General features: G+C 39.9%; 1 pseudogene; it reads left to right on the top strand.

The window, feature by feature from the left end:
- Window positions 1-15,963, top strand: part of LOC122334347 — a 40,989-nt pseudogene extending 25,026 nt beyond the window's left edge.
- The last annotated feature ends 5,040 nt before the right edge of the window (window positions 15,964-21,003 follow it).

Below are 21,003 nucleotides of genomic sequence, written 5' to 3'. Positions count from 1 at the left end.
GCACATCAACCATAACTCCTTCCAAAACTGCCAGAAATCTTAAAGTTGTGATTAATAATCAGCTGACTTTCTCAGAGCACATTGATTAAATTGCCTGGTCCTGCAGATTTCTTTTCTACAACATCTAGAAGATCAGGTTCTTGGCAGATCTTCCAGACGGTTTCGTCAAACCTCTAAAATTAATCCAGAATTTAGCTGCAAGATTAATCTTCAATGAGCTGAAAATAACCTACAAAACCACCTCTTTACCTGAATTCATTACTTCAGACAGAAGCTTGCGTTCTGAAGCTTTATTGTTCACCACAAAGAAAAACATGTTTCACAGACTTTTACATTAACTGTTCTGTCCTGTTCTAATGTCCTGTCCTTCCAATTTTATTTGATCCTCTAACTCCAGTACCATCTATTCTAATTTATTTAAAAAATACACCCTCTGTAAGATGTATAAATTGCATATTTATTCTCTAACAGATTCTCTAACTCTCTAATTGCCTCTAGATTTTTTCAATTAGTTGTAATATACAACTCTGTGTACTGTAAGGCTGTATGGAGTGAGTTTTGTCGTTGCTCATTGCTCTCATTTTTTACAGTGGAAAACTCTCAGTTTACTCGTATTTTTGAAAGAATTTAGTGAAGGTTAAAATTACAGTGCTCTTGGAGATCGGTCAGCTCAGTCGTTGTTCTTTGTTCTCTGAATGTTTAGGTCTGCAGCTGCTTGTTATTCTCCAGCAGAACGTGTTTTACAGAAAGACTTCATTCTGCTGCAGGAGAGTCGTGGAGTAAAACTAATGTGTTCGTGTGAGTCGGAGGGTTCAGCCAGAAATGATTGCTCATTATTCTCTTACTCATGTTCCAGACCCGAACGACTCTTTCATTTGTGGAACATAAAAGAAGAGATTTTTGGTGATCCGGTGCTCCGGTGTTGTTTGTGTCCAGCAGCAGACTGTAGTGAGGTTTGGAAGACCGTAAACGTGTGTTTGATAACAAAGACTGGGATCTGAGCTGCTGTCCTGAGCCTGCCTTTAAAACGTGTTTGCATGCGTTTGGTGTGTGTGTGTGTGTGTGTGTGTGTGTGTGTGTGTGTGTGTGTGTGGGCTGACAGGAGCAGGAAGGGCATGTCAGAGAAACTCCTGCTGCTCGTTAGTTCCCAGGGGCCGCTCAGGGGCCACAGCAGGCCGGTCAGGAGAGACACGCCGGCCTCATTAAGACCAGACCCCGAGCTGCCCGCAGGACCACAGACACTTCAGTGTGTGTGTGTGTGTGTGTGTGTGTGAGAGAGAGAGAGAGAGAGAGAGAGAGAGAGAGAGAGAGAGAGAGAGAGAGAGAGAGAGAGAGAGAGAGAGAGAGAGAGAGAGTGTGTGAGAGAGAGAGAGAGAGAGAGAGAGAGAGAGAGAGAGAGAGAGTGTGTGAGTGTGAGAGAGTGAGAGAGAGAGAGAGAGAGAGAGAGAGAGTGTGTGTGTGTGTGTGAGAGAGAGAGAGAGTGTGTGTGTGTGTGTGTGTGAGAGAGAGAGAGTCTGTGTGTGTGTGTGTGTGAGAGAGAGAGAGAGACAGTCTGTGTGTGTGAGAGAGAGAGAGAGAGAGTGTGTGTGTGTGAGAGAGAGAGAGACAGTCTGTGTGTGTGTGAGAGAGAGAGAGAGAGTGTGTGTGTGTGAGAGAGAGAGAGAGAGTGTGTGTTTGTGTGTGTGTTTATTAGAGAGAGAGATAGTGTGTTAAACACAGACACAATGTTTTTTCTGTCTGTTACAGCTGCATGTCTCGTTTCGTCTCTCAGAGTGATGAATATGAACATGATAAACAATCTTCTTGAGCTGAACTCTTCCTGTGACGCTCGGTTCTGTTGTTTTAACGCTGCTCTGTCTGTCGTCTGTCAGGTTCGTCAGCTGTTTGCTCGAGGAGCCTGAGGTTTCTGTGGTTGGAGCCGGACGAGGACCTGCTGGAAACGTCATTCATAAGCTGTTCGTCAGCTCTCAGCGGGTAAACAAACAAACACACACACACACACTCACTCACTCACTCACACACTCACACTCACACTCATTCACTCATTCACTCACACTCACACACACACTCATTCACTCACACACACACACACACACACACACACACACACACACACACACTCATTCACTCACTCACACTCACACTCACACACACACTTTCTCTCTTGTTAGTTTTGCTATCTTAGCATAGACTTCCATTGATTTTCTTAATGATATTTTTTTATCTCCCTAAAGCTACCCATCACAGAAACCTTTTTACATTTTAAGAAAAACTTAATTTAGTATTGTAGTATTTCCTTTGTGAGGAACACCAAAACTGTCCTCAAAATAAGAAATGTCCTAACAGAGCTGGTGGCTTCTCAATAAATGGTCCTCAAGAGTATAGCAAATCACACACACACACACACACACACACACACACACACACACACACACACACACACACCCTGCCAATGAAGGATTTCACGTTTTATGTAGGTCAAGTGATTACATTTTTTTTACCTAATTAATTACATGATGTGTTGATTAATTAATCTAATTAATTGCACATCAACTTGGGCTGGAAGTGGCTCCAAAAGATAATTTAAAGCCATTATTGCATTAGATTTTGCAAACAAAAGTAGCTTTTGAGATAAAAAAAAAAAAACATTGATTCAATATTTTAGAAATCGTCTGAGGCATCCGGACCAGATGCCCGAGCCACCTCAGCTGGCCTCTCTCGATGTGGAGGAGCAGCGGGTCTACTCCGAGCTCCTCCCGAGTGACTGAACTCCTCACCCTATCTCTAAGGGGCGCCCAGCCAACTCCTCCCAGAGCCAAGCTTTTGCCTCCACAACCACCGGGCAGCGGTCCGCTTTGCGCGTGGAGGTAAACCTGACTATCTCTAGCTGGTACCTCTCCACCTCCCGCAACAACTCAGGCTCCTTCCCTCTCAGAGATGTGACATTCCATGTCCCTAAAACCAGATTCTGTGTCCAGGGGTTGGGTTTGCCGAGGTCCCTGCCTTCGACTGTTGCCCAAACCACAAAGCACCAGTCCCTTACGGTCCCTCCTTCAGATGGTGGGGCAAGACCCGGCCACCAGGAGCTTGCATGCGGCCCCTAGCCCCAGGCCTGGGTCCATGGTGGGGCCCGGCTATGTCGTGTCGGGCGACGCCATGACTCCATAAGGGGTGGGGAGGGTGGACCGCTCTTTGTCTGGCTTGTCACCTAGGACCTGTTTGCCTTGGGAGACACTACCAGCAGCATATAGCCCTGGACAACCTAGCTCCTAGGGTCATTCAGGCACTCAAACCCCTCCACCACGTGAAGGTGGTGATGCTAGAAGTGGCTGTAGAATATTTATATTTTATTAAATATTTAGACATAGTTATTTTACTTGCATAAAATTATAATCTAAATGTGAAACTAGTAGGTCACTGTTTTGATGAGTGAGTCACTGAATCGTTCAACCAAAATTGAGCTAGATATTGTGTCTAAAATGTAACACAATATGACTTTCATGTTTATCGATCTGTTGTAAACAACCTGAATTCTTTTCTTTTTAATTTCTTTAGATTTTAATAAAATCAAAACTAAAAGAATTTCAAATCACATGAGCCAGTATTTTATATAACATAACAGATGTTTAAACTGAGAAATTGTACAACTTTGCACGAAATGAGCTCATTTCAAAGGTGATGTGTGCTGCAGGTCTCAGAATAGTTGTGCCGAGGTCATGTTTATCACGGCGTAGCATCTTCTCTTCTTTTCTGAGCAGTTTGAAGACGTCTGGGAATCAAGGTTATGAGTTTCTGGTCACATTCTTGTCTGATATGAGTTTCCAGCTGCTGAAGTGGTCATCTTTGACAGATTTATAAAGATGCACCAAATGTTCTCTATCGTGAAAGATCTCGTTTATAATCGTTGTGTGTGCACAAACCATCCCTGACAGAGGTGTACACCACTTCCGACTCAAAAAGTGGGATTTCTAAAAACTTCACAAAACTTGCACACCTGCATGCAAACTGTGCCTGATGCGTACAGATGCTTTTTCAGTAGTGAGGTGAATGAATAAAGTAAAAACAAAAGCTCTGCGTTCATGTCGATATACAGTACCTACTCATTTACATAAAATATTCAACTTTCATTCATTGAGATAAGCGCTGAACTCAGTCGTTATGCAAAATTTTAAACCACAGTTCTATTAATGTAGACATTTGATAACACTGTTTCTTTCTTTCTTCATAACTAATAAGGAGTTATTAAAGAACTAAAAGGGAATTAACACTTAACTTACTACTATTAACTTGTGTGTAACAACTTTATGATTGTGTTAATCTGTAACTTATGTATTCTGTCATACCTCTAATAGTAATTATCTACTAGTTAAGGTTAAAGAAAAATAACTATGAAGTAACTACCACTGAACAGTCACAATTACATTGAATTGAGTTCCTTTCATATAAATGGTGGTAGTAGTAGTAGTATGAAAATATTGCAATATTAATAAATGTAATTCATTTTATAGAGGTTTTACCCGTGTAATGAAGTGTTTTGTAAGAAATCAGCAGTGCTTTCTGATTATTGACCTTAGGTTTTATATTTTATATACAGTACTGTATGTGTGCCTCTTCAGAATATACAAATAATTTAGTTCCTGTATGTAAGCTAAAGACTGAGAGAAAATACAGGGAACTCAGTAGTAATTAATTCTTTATTTTGAAATAATTCTACAGACCCTTTTTAGAACCTGAAACTGTAACCTATTTAACTGTAAAAAGCTTAGAAGAGTTAAAAGGGTTAGACGTAAACACAACACAAACTACCCAACTACTAAAAATAAATATGAGCCAACAGCTTCATCCCAGTGTTTCGCTAAATAAATAAATAATACTGAATTCACAAATCACCATTTTACAGAGTGCACTGTATCTGTAGTAAGTTATGTAGATAGTTATGGCAAGACCATGGAGTTGTGACTCCTTTCGAAGCAGATTTCCTTAAAGAACATGTGCACAATGCATTTATTACCATACAGCCAAAACCATGAGAGGTGAGAACCAGAAAGGACAAGCTTTACAGAAAGGACAAAACCCAATATGTACCATCGGTCATTTATGGTGACACTTTAAAATAGCTAACAATGAACTATTAACTATGACTTTTCCTTCTTATCCCTGCTTATTAATAGTTTGTATGCTAGTTGTTGGGTTTAGGTACTGGTTAGGATGAGGGATGTAGAATTATGGAAGACAGTATATTTTGCCAGTAGAACGTGCTCATCAAAATTTTCATTTTGATTATTTAGATTTTTTTAACCTTAACTAGTAGATAATTAATATTAGTTCTTCAGGAGGTATGACTGAATACATTAGTTATTGATTAGTGTACTGTTACTTAACACAGTCATAAAGTACAAAGTTAATACAACTTCCTTAGTAGTTAGCAGTAGTGAAGTTAAGTGTTAACAAATAATTACCAGTAAGTAAGAAACGGTATTCTAAAAAGTGTTACCAACGTTTGTAGTGGATTGGCTTATGAAAAAATATTTTTAGTGAGAACAATATTGTGTACTTCAGTATTACGGCACACTGCTGTATTCGGCGTGGAACGATCTGTTATCTAGATTGAATAAACTCTAATGATAATAGTTTACTGTAGAGCTGCTTACATCAATCAATCAATCAATCAATCATTTTTATTTATATAGCGCTTTTAACAACACAGGTTGCATCAAAGCACTGTACAGTATAATGACAGGGATATATAGTGACGAGAGTGACCAATTTCTTATTAAATGCAGAGACGGTCTCTGTAGTCAATTCAACGATAGTCACTAGAAGTTAAGTGTCCCCAACCAAGCAAGCCAGAGGCGACAGCGGCAAGGAAACAAAACCCCATGCATATAGAATGGAGAAAAAAAAACCTTGGGAGAAACCAGACTCAGTTGGGGTCAGTTCTCCTCTGACCGGACGCCCAGCACTTAACCTCCAGTTCCATTTTAAACGCAGCTGTGTCAGGTAGTGTAAATGACTTAGTGTGTGCGTGTGCGTGTGTGTGTGCATCAGGATCTGGTGATCTGTCGACGGGCGCATCTAGGTTTTCTGGTCTCTGATGAACATAATCTCTGCGTGCTGATCCACCATCTAGTCTGGATACAAACTGTGAAAACAGATTGAGAAAGAAACAGGACTAATATTAGCGTAGATGCCATTCTTTTCACGATGTCACAGTAGTACATCGTATTTTAGGAAATAGTGTTCGGTTCCAGCAAATCTAAGTAATGCAGCCTAAAAATCCTTTAACAGATTTGAATAATAAAAGGTGTGTTGGTGTGTTATGTGTAGGCTAAGTTAAAAGATGTGTCTTTAATCTAGATTTAAACTGGCAGAGTGTGTCTGCTTCCCGAACAGAGTTAGGGAGATTGTTCCAGAGTTTAGGTGCTAGATAGGAAAATGATCTGCCGCCATGAGTTGATTTTGATATTCTAGGTATTATCAAATGGCCAGAGTTTTGAGAGCGCAGCGGACGTGCAGGACTATAATGTGATAAGAGCTCGCTCAAGTATTGAGGAGCTAAACCATTCAGGGCTTTATAGGTAATTAATAGGATTTTAAAATCTATTCGATGTTTGATAGGGAGCCAGTGCAGTGTTGACAGAACCAGGGCTAATGTGATCATACTTCCTAGTTCTAGTAAGGACTCTAGCTGCTGTGTTTTGGACTAGCTGAAGTTTGTTTATTAAGCGTGCAGAACAACCACCCAATAAAGCATTGCAATAATCTAACCTTGAGGTCATAAACGCATGAATTAATATTTCTGCATTAGAGGTTGAAAGCATAGGTCGTAATTTAGATATATTTTTAAGATGGAAAAAGCGCAGTTTTACAGATGCTAGAAACATGATTTTCAAAGGAAAGATTGCGGTCAAACAGCACACCTAGGTTCCTAACTGACAATGAAGAATTAACAGAGCAGCCATCAAGTGATAGGCTGTGTTCTAGATTATTATATGTGGGGTTTTAGGTCCAATTATTAGCACCTCTGTTTTTTCAGAATTTAACATTAAGAAGTTACTCATCATCCAGCTTTTTATATCGACTATGCATTCTGTTAGATTCTCAATTTGGTGTGTATCACCAGGCTGCGCTGAAATATAGAGCTGAGTATCATCAGCATAGCAGTGAAAGCTAACACCATGACTCCTGATAATATCTCCCAGAGGTAACATGTAAAGGTTGAAAAGTGCGGTCCTAGCACTGAGCCTTGAGGAACTCCATATTTCACTTTTGATCGATATGATACCTCCTCATTTAATGCCACAAACTGATAGCGGTCAGATAGATATGATGTAAACCATGCTAAAAGCGCTTCCTCTAATGCCAACATAGTTTTCTAGTCTATCCAAGAGAATGTTGTGATCGATAGTATCGAATGCTGCGCTAAGATCTAATAGCACTAATAACGAGATAAAACCACGATCAGATGATAGAAGCAGGTCATTAGTAACTCTAATGAGAGCAGTCTCAGTACTATGGTACGGTCTAAAACCTGATTGGAAATCCTCACAGACCCCATTTTTTCTAAAAGGAATACAGTTGTGAGGATACTACCTTTTCTAGTATCTTTGACAGAAAAGGGAGATTAGAGATTGGTCTGTAATTTACTAAGTCTTTGGGATCAAGATGTGGTTTCTTAATGAGAGGTTTAATTACAGCCAGTTTAAAGGTTTTGGGAACATATCCTAATGACAATGATGAATTAATAATGTTCAAAATAGGATCTATGAAGCAGATCTTTTAATAGTTTAGATGGAATAGGGTCTAACATACATGTTGCTGGTTTAGATGATTTAACAAGTTTGTACAAGTCTTCTTCTCCTATAATAGAGAAAGAGTGTAATTTTTCCTTAGGGGATCTAAAGCTCATTATCTGATGTGAAACTGTAGTTGTGGCTGCATAGTTACAATTTTATCTCTGATGGTATCAATCTTAGAAGTAAAGAAATTCATGAACTCATTGCAGCTATACTCTTGGGGCATATTAGCACCTGCTGATGCTTTATTTTTGTTAATTTAGTCACTGTACTGAATAAATACCGGGGGTTGTGTTTGTTTTCTTCTAAAAGGGATGAAAAATAATCAGATCTTGCTATTTTTAATGCTTTTCTGTATGACAGCATACTCTCCCATAGGCAATCTGAAATACTTCTAATTTGGTTTTTCTCCACCTGCGCTCCATTTTCCGGCTGCTGCTCTCTTTAGGGTGCGTGTGTTGTCATTATACCATGGAGTCAGATTGTTTTCTTTTATCTTTTTTAAAATGCAAAGGAGCAACTGTATCTAAAGTGCTAGAAAAAAGAGAGTGCATAGTTTCTGTTACATCATCAAGTTTTTGCGTCGTATTGGATGAGCTAAGGAATTGAGATAAGTCAGGAAGGTTATTTAGAAAGCTTTCTTTTGTGGTGGAAGTGATGGTTCTACCATACTTGTAATAAGGTGCAGAGTTTACAGGTTTAACTATACAGAGTTCACACAAGACTAGATAGTGATCTGAAATGTCATCACTTTGCTGCAGTACTTCAACCATTTTAACATCTATTCCATGTGACAGTATTAGATCTAGAGTATGATTTTGACAATGAGTAGGTCCAGAGGCGTGTTGTCTAACCCCAGCGGAGTTCAAAATGTCTAAGAAAGCTGATCCTAATGAGTCTTTTCATTATCAACATGGATATTAAAATCGCCAACAATTAAGACTTTATCTGCGGCCAGTACTAACTCAGTTAGAAAATCAGCAAATTCTTTAATGAAATCTGTGCTGTGCCCTGGTGGCCTGTATACAGTAGCCAGTACAAACATGACAGAAGATTTATCACTAGCACATGATTCTGTAGATAATGTTATATGCAGCACCAAAACTTCAAATGAGTTATATTTAAAGCCTGCCCTCTGAGAAGTACTAAGAATATTGTTATAAATTGTAGTAACACCTCCCCCTTTACCTTTTAAACGTGGCTCATTTTTATAGAAATAATTTTGGGGGTAGATTCATTTAGAGTAATATAATCATCTGGTTTTTAGCCAGGTTTCTGTCAAACAAAGCAAATCTAGCTTCTGATCATTGATCAAATCATATACATAAAGTGCTTTTGTGGAAAGTGATCTAATATTTAGTGAGCCAAGTTTTATCGTTTGCTTATTTGAATTATAGGTAGTTTTAATTTGTTGGACATTAATTAAATTATTGCTTTTGATTAGGTTTGGGCGTTCTCTGCATATTCTAATTCGGGAACAGACACAGTCTCTATAGTGTGATATCTAGGTGAAAGAGTCTCTATGTGCTGAGAATTAACTGCCTTCTGTGACGTGAGGCAGCTAGCAGGCCAGTCAGTTTAGCCGGTCTGTCTGCTTCCTGACCTGGGCACTAGTTGGTCATGTTGGAGCTATAAGACTATATGCCATATTTCTAGATAGAAGAGCGGCACCACCCCAAGAGGATGAAGACCATCTCTTTTCAACAGGTCAGGTCTGCCCCAGAAACTCATCCAATTGTCTATAAAGCCTATGTTGTTCTGCAGGCACCACTTGAACATCCAGCCATTGAGACCCAGCAGTCTGCTGTGAATCTCATCACCCGGTAAGCAGGAGGGGACGGAGCATATTACATTGTCCGACATCGTGCTTGCAAATTCACACACCTCTTTAATATTATTTTTAGTGATCTCCGACTGGCGAAGTCGAACATCATTAAGCGCCGGCGTGAATAACAATCTTACGAAATTTCGTTTAGCATTAGCCAGCACTTTTAAATTTGACAAGATGTCAGGCGCTCTGGCTCGGTAAGCATTGGACTATGGTGGCTGGTGTCTCTATTTTCACGTTCCGTACAATAGAATCGCCAATTACTAGGCACTTTGATCAGGTTTCTCAGTGGGTGCGTCACTGAGTGGGGAGAACCTGTTTGATGTTCTGATCGGAATGGATGGCGGTGTTTTGACCCGCGACTAGCCCGCCTCACGGTCACCCAATTGCCCTGCTGCGGGCTCTGAAGCTGGAACGAACAATGTACATGATTCACTGTACTAGTCGCATCCAAAGCAGTATCTACAGCCCTCGCATTCTTACTGTCCTCAATTAAAGTTTGGATACGTGTCTCTAATTCTAAAACCTTCTCTGTCAGCCTAGCTATTTCCTGCATTTATCACACGTGAATCCCTGATCGCTAAGAGAGAAGGACAAGCTATACATGTGACAGGCGGTGCAAGTGACGATGCAGGAGAAGCCATTTACTCACCGTAAGGATTCACTTACCACTCTTGTTTTGATGAGCTTGTGAAAATGGAGCGAGCAGGCGCGAGGAACAAATGAACAGGAAGCGGGGAAAAAGCCCACAATCGGCGCGAAAGCGGGTGGGAGCGAAAGTGAATCGGCTAACGAGTACTAACTCACCGCCGAGTTTTAGATTAAAGCGAGCGAACTAACAGCAGTCTAATTAGTTAGATTAATTTAATAGTATCAACGATATGTACACAGTTAAATTATATTTGATCGTTAGAGAAGAGGTGATAAATTGAAAAGCGAAGCTACACGCAGCTACAAACAAACCAACCTCTCAGCAGACAGGAGCAATCGAGCCTCAGCAGACAGGAGCAATCGATCCCAGGATGAAGGTGTTGATGTCGTGTGTGAAGGATAGGCTACAGCTTGAAGAAAATGTAAAGATTTACATGTTTTCTTTTTACTATACTTTATGAAGCAGTCATAAAGTATAGTAAAATCTAACTTGATAAAAGTATACTTTTAGCATAATCTATAGAGTTTTTCTGTAAATGCGCCTCAGTTCAGCTCTGGACTCTCTGAAGCCATGCTTTAGTATAGACCTGCTGAAATACACCAGACCTTCCCTGAAATAGACATCATATGTTGCTCTAAAAGCTTTTATATACCTTTCGGCATTCATAGTGCCTTCCGTTACATGAAGCCACTCATACAGTAAACACTTACACACCTCCATGCCATCAGAGATCCTGCTTCTGAAGTAAACACTGAAGTGATTTACAACAAGAAGGTTTGGACTCACCTGACCATATAACACCTGTCCGCTTTGAAACAGAACATTTTAGATGAGTCTTGACCCACAGGACATGACAGGGCTTCTGGACCATGTTTTATCATGATAGAGCTTTAGTTGTGGTCTGCAGGCAGCTTGGAGGATTGTGTTTATCAACAGAGGTTTCTGGAAGTATTCCTGGATGTTCAGTAATGTCTGAGAGAATCGTGATGAATGATGAGTGTCTTCTGAGGATCTGAAGACCACGAGCATCCAGCAAAGATCTTCAGCCCTGTCTCTTACACAGAGAGCCTCTGTCAATCTTTGATTCTGAGAGACTCTGTAAGACATCCCTTTTATTATAGATCTGATGTCAGTTCACTTTAATTACTTACTAGATATTCTCCCAGCCGAATCTTTTCAAAATTTCTTGCTTTTTCAGACTTCTTTTTGCCACATGCCAACTTTTTTTAAAACCTGCAGCAGGCATTAAATTTGAAATATGAGCTCTTTTAGTGGATAAGTGTACAATATCACACTTTAAACATTTTTAAATTAAGTTCTGTTGTGAATAAAATAGTCGATTTTGAAATATTTTAGTTTTTTTGTTTTTCAAATATAAAAATATTTCAATATTTGGGTTGTAGCTATTGAGAAGCAAAACTGTTACTAGTGCGATGTTGCTAAACTATATCATATGATATAAATATCATGAATTATGCTGGCCTTAATCATTTTAACATGTTATCTTTTCCAAAATGAATCACACCAAATGAGCGTGTTAAACCGAGAGCCCAGTCATATACATCATAAACAGGGCGTTTGTGTGTTAATAACTGCGTGAGCGCTTCATATCTCTGCCAGACTCGTTCAAGCACATCACGATGACTACCAGCAGGGCGAGCCGTGGCTTTAAAAAAATACATTTAATAATCTACTGGAGCTGTTTTTGCTCTTTGTCATAATTAGCTAAATTAATGAAATGCAGCAGATGTCTTAGTTTCATTTAGAGTTTTAATGTGACACAGAGGTAATTAAACACGCGCCGGTGAGTGATTGATTTAAAAAGATTTGCTCCTTTGGAGTCTGACGTTAAAAGCTGCGTTTGATGAAGCGGGTTTTAGTTAGTGGAACTAGTATCTGAGCGTCAGATCATCAGTGTGCTAACTAGTAGCTGCTTGATCTCACAGAGATCTCTCAGATCACATTGATTGATTTAGAAACCAAGAGAAGTTCAACAAGGTTTTATTTTATGCAAACTTTTAAAGTTTGATATCGCGTTGGAAGGTTATTTACACTTTCCATAAGATCATTCAATTATCCTGTTAGTTTCTGTCTGTCTGTTCTGTGTGTATCACCGTCATTACCAGGATGCACTTGTGCTCAATGGCCCAGTGTAAATTATAATTCTCAGTTATTTACAGTTAAACAGGCTCAGTATGATAGGAGGGATGAAATGTCAGCGTTGCAGTGAGCTTCAGGCGCTCAGGAGCAGAGATCCACGCTCACAAGTTTGCCTTGAGTGGAAACTGTTTGAAATAGAGTTTGTTTGCTGAAACTCTCCTTCAATTACCGTCTGTGTGTGTGTGTGTGTGTGTGTGTGTGTGAGGACTAAATTATAGCCTGTGTGTTGCCAGGCTGCAAATAGAAAGGCAATAATTATCCCAAGCATCCCCATGTAAATCATGTGAAATCAGGGATTCAAATGAGGTGAGATTTCCTGGAAGAAGAGAAATGAGAGAGAGCCAGGCTCATGAGAGACTCGTGGCGGCTGCTTCTGTTGCATGGGTTTGTGGGAATGTGCATGCATTGATCTCCTGTTAGTATTTGCTCTGATTGATCATGTTTTGGATGTTTTCAGATCAAGTGGTGCCGTGACCGGACACATCAAAGCGTGAATTCTCACACGACCAATCAGATTCATGAAATAATCATTTTCTGTTTCTTTAACAGATTGCTTGTTTAGGAGTGATCTTCAGAATGAACATTATACTGAACTTCTGTTTTACTCTTTGCTCTTTAGGGATGAATCTCAGACTTTGAACTAAACCCAAAATCAAAAGTGAAAATATGCAGACGCTATAATTCGCTTCAATTCGAGCTTCTTGAACCATTAGTGTTATTGTAGCATATATTGTCACGATAATTAAGCACATGTCCTACACTAACTCATAATATTCTCAATAATATGCATTTGTTAAAGGCAGTAGTCACACTGTAATGTATAAATTTAAACTCCATTTAGCACTTTATCAGTATAGAGCAGTTTTACATCAATAAACAGGAAAATAGCAGAATTCGTGAAGAAACACTTTCAGATTCATCCGTACAAAAAAAGCATCGTAGGCTTTGAGTGCATCATAGATCCATTGAAAGCAGTGGAGCTGCGATCAGCTTAGGTTTATGATGCTTTTGTTGAAATGCAGCCCTGATCGGTGATTCAGTTCAGGTCATCTTTTTCACATTTTAAGTGTAAAAGTGTGCTTGATTATCATTAAAATATTACTACAGTCGTAGCGGTTTTAAAAATAGGCTCAGTGTCTCTCCGATGTGTTTGTTTCACGCATGCGGCACGGACTGAACGTTTACACATGCTCTTTTTGGCCCTGTATTTTGTTGTTTTTCTTCACTTTTGTTTTTGTTTGTTCTCTCCTAACACCGCTTGTCTGTCGCTCTCTCGTCAAGTTGGCGACTCCAGCGGCGAGGTAAAATCAACATCTGACACCATGACACCACTATGAGTGTACATCAGTGAGGATCAGGATTGTTGTTTGTAATGGCTGTTTTGATCTGGTTCTGGGGTTGTTGTGCGGCAGGGCTTCCTGATGGGCGTGGAGGTTGGTTCAGTAGAGGTAGATGGTGATGTAGTTCAGTCTGGTGTTTAAGCTCCGGGTTCAGAACCACGAGCTCAGCGGCGTTTGTGTTCATTATCACCCAGAATTATTTCAGGCGTCTGCACCAGTACCTGTGAAATGTCACGGTTCTCCGCACCAATTTGCACTAAAGCAAAGTTAACTAAATATTGCCTTTAAATGATCAAATAAAATAACAAAGAAACACATTAGCAATAAAGGTCATTGCTCACTGAATTTTCACCACGTTAAAAAATAAATCGACCTCCTGTTGAGTCGATCACAAAACTTTTAATTGTCATAAAAACAAGTCAGGTTTGATTTTGTGAAAGGATAACGAGCTGTTATGATTATCACATGTTAAATATCATCATTTAGTCGTTTAGCAGACGTTTTCAAAACCAAGAAATGGTTTTAGGTGTAGTTTATTAACCTTGTATTAATAATAAATGAAGCTGATAAGTTCAGCTCAAACTGAGTGAAAAGTCGTCATTAAATCTGTCTCTGCACGATGTTTCTGAATTAAACGCCTCTGATTGGCTGTTGTGTTCACACGCTCAAAACATTTCAGTCATTGGCTATAATGTTGCAAATTATTGTAAATATGAAGCATTGCTGCTCTTCACAGAGCGTTTGAGATGGTTCTGATGGTAGAAGATCACGGGCCGCGTGGAGCTGGCCAATCAAATCAAAGTAGACCGGTTTCTAGAAGCAGAGCATGAATCTCAGCACAGTGTTAGTTTTATGTTGAAAGAGAGCGAGGTCAGATGTTTTCCTGTAGAAATGACAGACCTCTGTGTCCGGTGATCCAAACTACTCGACCGTTTTCCTCAAATTTCTGTTTCTCTGTGTGTTTCTTCTTGTTGCTGAGAAATGTAATTGTTTTTGATGAATTATTGTAGTTTGTATTGTTCTTTTTGTGTTTCTGTTTTATTGTAGTGATTTGGGATTAGAGATAATACTTTGTTATTATTAATGTAATGTAGCGATTTAGCATTGAAACTCTATTAATAATAAAAGTTGCAGGGCGACGCTGACCGTAAGTAGAGAACCTGGAGAACCGTTCTGTGTCTCTGGAGCTCAGAAGAACCATACATTCTCTCTCTTTAGTGACAGAAAACATTAGGATATTAAGTAAAGATCGTGGTCCATGTTCCTACCTTAAATATATCAAAACTTCATTTTTGATAAGTAATATGTATTGCTACAAATTCATTTGGACAACTTTTAAAGGTAATTATTATTTTATTTTTTTTTAGATTCCTATATTTAAATAGTTGTATTTCAGACAGATATTATCCGATCCTAACAAACCAGACCTCGGTGGAGAGATGATCATGATGTATGCATTGACCTTCATGTTTTGAGCTCCAGTGAACACAAGCGAAGCCTCAAAGCGCTTGTCCTCATGAAGTGGTCTTCAGCGCTGTGGACGTCACAGGCGCTGCAGGTTGATCTCAATCCAGAACATGTTTGATATCTCCGTCTCTGAGATCTGGACCTAACCTGCAAGCAGCTTTGCAGTTAGTGGAAGCGTGTTCCTGTGTGGGAAGAACCGTGTCCTGCCGTGTGTTGAGCGTTTGCTCAGAAGATCCTCTGAAGAGAGTCTGATGTGTTTTGTTGGATGTGTTCAGGCCGCTCTGCTGGCTCCGATGGAGGACGAGGCGGGGCGCTCTGGAGGGACGGACGACAGGAAAGCGTTTCGATTTCCCGCCCCTGCTGGGCGAGAGGTTCTGCTGCGCACCTGTGTCCCGCGGCCCGCGCCCGTACTCCAAGTCCCTGCCGCAGAGGCTCTTCTGTGTGCTGATGAGGGGCGAGTTCAGGCTCGCCGGGGCCTTCTCCTCCGACACGTCCTTCTTCTGAGTCTCCTGCTGGACTCGGACTCTTACGGAGCTAAGCGCATAGCGCTCGAGAAACCCTTAACGTGGCGTAATGCATTAATACAGAGTTTTTAGAAAGACCAAACTCTGTAAATATGTAATTAACAGATCATACCCTATACAGACAAGCAGATGAGCCGGAGTAAGATCTCAACACGTTAAGTGTTTCCTTTGCATGGAGAATCATTATAAAGGAAATGCTTAAGCATTGGCTTAATGCATGAAGACCAAACTCTGTAAAGATGTTATTAATAAGTCATAAAGAACCTGGTATTTTTGTTCCATAGAAATTAATTATAAGGAAAACTCTTAACGTGGTTTAATGCATAAAAGGCGTGAATTGCAAAACAATCGCAATTAAACGCATTCAGAGAAAAGTTTGTTTACATACATGTGCGTGTATACTATATATATATTCATTATGTGTGTATACAAATGTATTGTAGTTGTAATTTATATTATGACAGTATTTTAGATATAAATATACTTTTTTTCATTAATATATAGATCGTGTGTATTTATATATATACATAATAAACAATAAACATTCAAACACAGTATGTAAACCAATGTGTTTTGAAAGCAGCCCTCTTTTCAGTTCACACATTATTAATAAACCATATACAGGCAGAGCAAACACCGTTAGAAGGCTTCTCCAGTGGTGTGTTTCTATTGGAGGACTGAAGGTGTTTGTACACTGGACTCATCTGCTTGTCTCTATATAGTAGGCTATGATTTATTAATAACACATTTACAGCGTTTGGTCTTTTTAAAGCACTTTTTAATGCGTTAAGTGTTTTAGAATGTCCCGTTAAAACGCTTCACATGTAATCGTCGCTCGGAGGCTCTCATCAGCTCTGAAATGCTTTTATATCTGTTGTGTTTCACACATGCTAATAATATCCGTTCCCCTACTGTGTGCTTGATGAGAGCGGCTCTAGATTGAGCTCTCCACGCTTTGCCTCAGGAAGCGTCGCCGCACACACGCTCACACACACTCACACACACACACACACACACACTCACACACACACATTATGGCTCTGTGTCCTTTCACACGTTACGTCTCTGTGATCTTCTCCACAGATGTGACATTGCCGTAGATGTAGAATGAAGTGCTGGTAATTATTGGTGTCGATCTCATGCGTCTGACCAGGATCTAAATGTCAAACCGATGTAAGACTTTCCAATTCAGACTTGATGAAAATAAAATGTCTGAGCGTAATTAGGCTCTCCAGCCAAACTTGTTGTTGTCGGCGTTCTCGTTTCATGATCATTGCCTCATTAGCGCTTTGTGCGCTCGCGGTGCTTTAATTGCGTTAAGGGCTTTAAAGCAGCGCTGATGTTATACACGGGCGTTAGTTTGAAAGTTCTGCTCGGATCAGACCAGCGTCTGGATTCAGCTGATAACGGATCGTGAAGGATAAATGGTGCAAGATGGTACTGTACCAGAATAGAGTTTACCTGCAGAGACTAAACCAGCTTTAAAGTAAAGCACTTAAAAATATTGAGGCTTAATTAAGATTATTGCATTGAAATGACTTAATGTTTGGGCGGCACAGTGTTAATATAAACTTAATGTGATCTATCAGTCACACGGGTCAGATTTAAATGATCAGTAACCAGTTTATATACTGATATCTCTGTCTCATCAATAAATCCACTTTTTATCTCTTGCATGTTAACTCTTTGTTAATGTCCTGTAAACCATCTTCCTTCTTTTTAACTACATTGACACTGATTTGAAGCAATCTGAATACATGCAAAATCTGATTGAAATGAAATCAAATAGTTTATGAGAAACTAGGCTATTTTGTTGTTACTTGAAATAAACATAGTCTGAAAAGTTTTTTTTCAGTTAGTTGCCAAGGCAACATTCCTCATTCTCATTTAGTTTAAACTAAAAAAACAAACATTAAAAACAATTCAATTATGTTTCCGTTTCTGTCACGCATGACTGATAAATATGATCCTGGAGCACCGCTATATCTGTGACAATAAACAACAATACACTATGAGGCAAAATTATACTTTTTTAATATAAAAAATCATTAGGATATTAATCAAAATCATGCCTAATGAAGATATTTAGTAAAAATGTCCTATACCGTAAATATATAAAAACTCAATTTTTGATTAGTAATTTGTGTTGAACTTAATATTATAACTTAATTTTAGATTTAGATTTTTTTCTAATAGTTTCTCAGCCAGATATTGTCCGATCATAACAAACCAGACATCAGTATAAACTGACCCTCGTGACCATGACCTCATGCTCCAGGGTCACTCATAGATTGTGTTTATTAAATGATGTTAAAACCGTATAATCCATACACATGAGAACATTGCATGCAATTCAAGCACATCTTAAATGTATCCCTAAATATGATCCCGTGTGTACGGTGTCTTTCTCGGGACTCGAGCCCATGACCTTGTCGCTGTCTGAGCTGCAGGAAAACTTTCTTTGCAGCTCTTCCTCAGCGCTCCGGCTCGACTCGAAGCGTTTCCATGGACGGAGATGCGGCGGTGAACGCTGCTGTTGCCATGGCGACGGCCGCACTTCCTCTCTCTCTCTCTCGCACGCCCCCGCTCTCTTCGGGACGACGGACAGATTTTCACACACATGTCTGTGGAGGATGCGGGCCTTGTTATTTTCAATTCCCTTTTCGAGGGCCAAACCTTGTCCAAAATCAAACGCGCGGAAAACACAAAGTTGACACGCTGCGTGTAAAATCGAGGCGGCGGCGACAACAAAAGGCGGTTCAGAACTTCAGCTTTTGTTCCAGTTTGAAAGCCTCGCCAAACAAGCCTGAGGCGCTGCAATAACTTTAGAGCGGAGAGAAGAAATATTTGCAAACCCATTTTTCACAAAGTTTCTGCTCTACTTTCCTTAAAGTGTACTGGCACGTTACCACAGACTCCGGCTGTGTCCGACCGAAGACTGGCCTCGCTGCTCTGACCACAGATATCATATGATCGTCTTTACTGACCAGCCATAAAGCGGCTTACCTCAAGCTCAGCACGCACAAAAACTACATCTGCTAAAGCGTTAGCATTTCTGTTTAGCGCTATGGCATGCTACAGTAGCGTGTGTCGTGGCGTGCGAGTCGCTAGTCTTCATCGTCACGGTCTGCACGTTCTTCATAGACAGGTTTATTAGATCCGTGCAATGATTTCATAGGATCCCTAGATTAAATCAAATGCACTTCCTCGGCCTGCACAGGCAAAAATCATAACCACAATTATTTTGGTCAATATTATAGGCAAAAACAGCTGCTTTTCATTTTTAAGATTTTTTTTTTTAATTAATTACAATAATTAATTACCTTTCTACTAGTCTCTGCACTCTCTCTCTCTCTCTCTCTCTCTCTCTATATATATATAGTACTATTAACTCATGCAGGTGAATGCAGACTGAACGTGTTTCTATGAAAGCCTGTGGTGATGAACCGCAGTTAAACGTTAAAGCTGGGTGACGGTGTCGTGAGACCCGAGAGGAGCTATAGCAGTGTGAAATGTGTTAAAAAAGCAGGTGACACACCGTTGTGGAAATAATAAGCGATCAGAGCGTGCTAACAGCGATAGGATGTGCTTGTGGTGTGATGTCAGCCTTTACTCAGATCCACACATAGCTCCGATCACACGTCCTCATGAGCAGCATATGTTTTCACACCGGCGTCGATTTACATTCATTCCATATTAAACAGACTTTATGTTAGTTTTTGTGTCAGGCATGTTTTATTCAGCGCCGTTCAATAAACAAAACCTTTACGTTTCACCCAGAAATCATCATCTGATCCTCCTCGGGATTCTCTTCTGTTAAAGAAAATACTTTTTAGTTTTTTATTTAACAGTCAGCGAGGAACAACTGATGCCCGACATTATTCAAAATATCTTCTTTTGTGTTTAAAAAAGGAATACATGTTTAAACAAACTTGTTTTCCAATTAGTTTTTATTAACAATATCTAAACATTCGTAGATCAAGATATGCTTATTTTAAGATATGTTTTTGGAAAAATGCATAAAAAAGCTTACAAAGACCAACAAATTAGCCACAATGTTTCAGGAAGAAAGAGCAGGTTTGCACAGGCAAGCAATTTTTGTTCTAGCTTTAATCACAGACTCAGTTTAGCTTCTTATATTTATACTAAACATTTTCAAGATAAAGCATCTTAATTAAGGATGTTTAGATACTTGTTAGAAGAAGAAGGGCGTGAGTATTGGAGTGTGAATGATGAAGTCACACAGAAGAGAGTCAGGTCAGCGCCGGCCACAAAAATATGGATTCGGTGTGTAGGAAGTGCTATATGAGATTATCTAAATCTAGTTTTGTGCCTCAAATACCGACTCCCACACGCAATAGGTTGCATAAGCTTCTGTGTGGAGATCTCCTTAAAGTGAAAAGCACAAAGTGTTGGTGAAGCGCGGCTCACGCGGCCCCGGACTCCATGTTCAACATCCACCAGCCATTGTTTAAACTCTGCTCGGCGACAAACGTGGCTTTAGCCCTAATTTTAAGACGCTGAGGCCTTTGGCTCGTGAACGCATTGGCAGCGGCCTGTTTGTGAGCAGATTAGTGTCAGGATTAAATGATGGCTGAATAGCAGCAGATAGGACTACGTAGGTGTTTCGTGCTTCAGCACCTGAAGCCAATCGCAGGCCCGCTGCTGAGCGCGGATTATATCCCCATTATACCAGAGAAAGGACTAAATGCCATTACATAGCCGCTGTACGTGAGCAGGTTTGTCTTGAAGACGCTTCTCCGCCGTTCCAGGAGCAGATTTAAGAGCGAGCGTGGGCCGACGAGCTAATGGACCCTCGCTGATCTCCTCAAACAGCCGGGAAGCCTCTATTCAGTGCTCGTATTTATAGGGCCACCAGATTCATTTAACAGGAAGTGACACACGTGAAGCGTCCTCACCTGACCGCTCTTCACAGCTGCTCTGGTTCTTTAGCTGAAAAGCTGGAGAAGAACTTGTAAATGTCTCTTTATGCTATATTATCACCAAATCTCGTATTTGACCCTTCTGACAACTAGTTTTCTTTCAGTTAGCTCAGGTTTAGTGTTCCTGTTTGATCTGATCTGGGCTCTGAGTGTTTCTGTCTTGTTTTGTTGTATACATTTTCGTAACTTTGAATCAAGAGGCTTTTATAAAAATCAGCATTTTGTTAAAAGAAGCAAAAATAATTGCCAGTGGAGCAAGAAAAATAATCCTGTTTAGCTTTTGAATTGGGATT

The sequence above is a fragment of the Puntigrus tetrazona genome, unplaced genomic scaffold (genome assembly GCF_018831695.1).
Source record: "Puntigrus tetrazona isolate hp1 unplaced genomic scaffold, ASM1883169v1 S000000513, whole genome shotgun sequence".
Lineage (NCBI taxonomy): Eukaryota > Metazoa > Chordata > Actinopteri > Cypriniformes > Cyprinidae > Puntigrus > Puntigrus tetrazona.
Note: the sequence above shows the minus strand (reverse complement) of the source record. Positions and strands in the feature narration are given on the sequence as shown.